General features: G+C 47.8%; 1 long non-coding RNA gene across 1 annotated transcript in view; it reads right to left on the bottom strand.

Moving 5' to 3' along the window:
- Positions 1-1,447: 1,447 nt before the first annotated feature.
- LOC103598714 overlaps positions 1,448-3,290 on the bottom strand; it is a 3,018-nt gene continuing 1,175 nt past the window's right edge. The window contains exons 2-3 of the long non-coding RNA XR_551222.1: positions 2,020-2,148; positions 1,448-1,762 (exon numbers count right to left, since the gene is read on the bottom strand). This is a non-coding gene — a long non-coding RNA (uncharacterized LOC103598714). The remainder of the gene's footprint in view (positions 1,763-2,019; positions 2,149-3,290) is intronic.

Genomic DNA, 3,290 nt, shown 5'->3' on the forward strand with positions numbered 1-3,290 from the left:
GCTTTGAATTCTGAGCCTACAGAAGGCCGAGGATGAGAGGATGCCCCCTTCCCAGACCTCCGCTGGCTGTGCAGGCTTTGACTCAGTCAAGGTGGGAGGGGAGAAGCCTGCCGGGACACTGGGCCAGGGTAGCAGGTGCCAGTGGCCGTGTTGGCTCAGCTGCTCCTGAGTGGCCCAGATGCACCCAGGTCCTGCTCAGGGATGTTGGAATCTGCTGAAGCCAAGAAAGAAAGATGCTGCCTCAGCTTGTGGCAGGACACCTCTCCAGCCCGCGCTTGGGCAGATGCCCCGCTGCCCTGCCTGGGCCTCACACTCCACTCTCTGCGGTTTCTTCTCTGGTGCAGTTCAGTCTGGCCACAGCCTTTAGCTCTTCTTGTTCTGGGGCAGAGGTCTGGTCACTGAGAGAAGGAAAGGTCTTTTGCTGTGGCGCTGAGGTCTTCTCCACCCCAGGCCCACCCAGCACTCTCTCCATGTGGTCTCCTTGTGGCCTGGGTTCCTTTTCCCTCGGGGCACTGGGGAGGGACAGGCTTGCGGTGCTGCGCTCTGCCTCTAGGTGTCGGTGTCCCCCTGCAGTAGCTCCCCCCTGAGCAGGGCCTCCTGAGGGAAGGAGTGGCCCTTCTGGGTAGGACGAGGGGATTCTGCGGTCTTCTGAGGGGGAGGCTTGTGGCCTACGATTTTATTATGCTTTGGGNCCAGCCTGGGACTGGACAACCCACCTCTTACTCCTAGTCAGGTGCTGGGGAGGGTGCAATGTCGAACTTGTGTTGACAGATGCTCCATGAGGCCTACCCAACATTTGGGAAAGTCACAGCAGAATTCCAAACTAACTGTGAAACAGACTCAGCTGATAAAAAAAAATAGACCCCAATATGAACATTCAGAGACAACCCCTTCATACCATACCTCCACCCTTGATGTCCTCTGATGCTGAGAGATCTTCTCTACAACACCTGGACTCTGCTTCCACTTCAGGCCACACCCCCCAGCCCCTATCTGTCCCCCACCCCTTTCATCCAGCTCCTGACTCTACCAAAGTTGGGCTTCTCCTTCAGAAAATAGGTTGGAGACTCGATTTGTCCATAGTCACTGTATACACTTCAGGAACAACCCACTTATCGGCTGCCCCTCTGGTCTGAGCTGCTTTCACCTAACATCACAAGAAGAAAACCAACCCCTGCATCAGGGGAATCGATGGTTGAAATGTAACAGACATAGGCAGGAAAGAATTTTCTGGTTCCTTCTTCCCTAAGCACTTTATTAGCGAGGGACCAGATTTCCATTCTGCCTCGTTGTCCCACTGAAAGCGACCCATGAACTCCAAGCAAACCTAATGAAGTGGAAGCGCTCAAGGGGCAGCCAAGGACCGGGGGAACGTGCAGACTCCGCGCCCGCGGGGCGAGCACCTCAGACCTGCCAAGCCCGCTGAGCCCGNTCCCTGCACCCTACCTCCAACATCAAGGTGACCAAGTGATCAAGGTCAGTATCAACAGTGATGAGTCGTGTTGGTACCATGTACCTTTGATACGATGTGATGAGACGGCCACTTTACCTCTGTGACCTTCCTCCCCCAAAACATGAAACCTCAGTCTAATAATGAGAAAAATGTCAGACAAATCCCAACTGAGGGATGTTCTACAAAATACCTGAGCAGTGCTCCTCAAACCTGTCAAGACCACCAAAGCAAGGAAAGTCTGAGACACTCACAGTGCAGAGGAGCCTAAGGAGACACGATGAATCACTGCAATACAGCCCCAATGGGATGCTGGAAAATAAAAGAGACATTAGGAGAAAACTAAGGAAATCTGAATAAAGTACGTAATAATGCATCCATATCCATTCATTAATTTTAACCAATGCACCACACTAATGTAAGATGTTAATCATAGAGGGAACTGGGTGCCAGACACACCTGAACTCTGTACCATCTTCTCAACTATTTTGGAAACCTAAACTATTCTTACAAAAATAAAGTTTAATAAATACTAACTGAACAGAAATTTTTATGACAAGGAATCTCACTGTCTCAAATTCTCGATCCTTAATTTCTTTGAAAGCCTCAGCAAGGACATCATTCTCAAACCACTGATGAGCCAGGTCATCTCTTGACTTTTTAGTCGTCAGTCAACACAATGCTTCAGAAATAGTAACCTGCTGGTCAGAATCTGGAGATTAAAAACATGTCCACCATGTTCAGTCTCATGGACATTATTGATCTCATGGATTAGTTCAGTTGTTTTGAGTACAGCCTGGTAATACCAAGGGCAAGAGTTCAGATCCCACACCAGCCAGGTGCCAAAAAAAAAAAAAAGTCTACTGCACCAAAGAATGATAGAGGCTTCTAACACCAAGGTCAACGGTTCGATTCCAGTACCAGACAGCATCCCCCCCCAAATTTTTTTTCATATAAAGGGTGCTAGAAAGATGTCTAAAATATATTATGGGAAAAAGATTACTGAACAATATACTGTATATAGAATAACTACTGGAAATGTAAATATAAGCATATATGCGCACTTGTGTTGGTAAATATAGTTGGAGGAATACATACACATTATCGTTTACTAAAAGGCTACACAGGCACATGTGCATTGATAAAGAAGCTATATTACTGAAACATGCCTAAACTGAATTGCGATAAATTAAATAATTTTAAATGCTTTAACAGAGATTGCTATTTGAAGGAATTGTACTGAGTATTTTTGCAAAGCAATGTTTATTTCTTAACACATCCCTTTGGATGATAAGTGGGATCTAAAGAGAAAAAAAAGCGTGCACTGGGAGTCAGGAGTGTTGGCACTCAGTTTCTCAACAAGCAACTGTTTAGCACTTACTAGACACGTATCAGGCACCATCCTAGGTGCGTGACATACATGACTGAACAGACAAAAACCTCTGTCCTGAAACTTACATTCTGGTGGGAGAGACGTCCAGTAAACAAGATAAATAAACGACATATGTAGTATGCCAAACTCTAAATGCTGAAGAGAAAACACAATGAACCCGGCCAGGGGCATATGAGCTGTGGTGGGTGGGGGTGGGAAAGGTTGAAAATTTAGACGACGTGGTCAGAAATAGCTTCACACAGAATCAGGTGGACAGTGTGTGCCTCAAAGAGCAGCCAGGGCAAGATCGAGGCTTAGTGTTCCGAGATGGGGAAAAGAAAGGAGCTCAGCGTATCTCAGCAAGTGCAGAGGAAGCCTATGGGACAGGAGAGAGGCAAAGACAGGATACGGACCACAGGGACAAACGCGGGGCGCGAGCTTCGCCTACGACGGCTTCTCTGAGCTGCC

The sequence above is a fragment of the Galeopterus variegatus genome, unplaced genomic scaffold (genome assembly GCF_000696425.1).
Source record: "Galeopterus variegatus unplaced genomic scaffold, G_variegatus-3.0.2 Scaffold2717, whole genome shotgun sequence".
Taxonomy (NCBI): domain Eukaryota; kingdom Metazoa; phylum Chordata; class Mammalia; order Dermoptera; family Cynocephalidae; genus Galeopterus; species Galeopterus variegatus.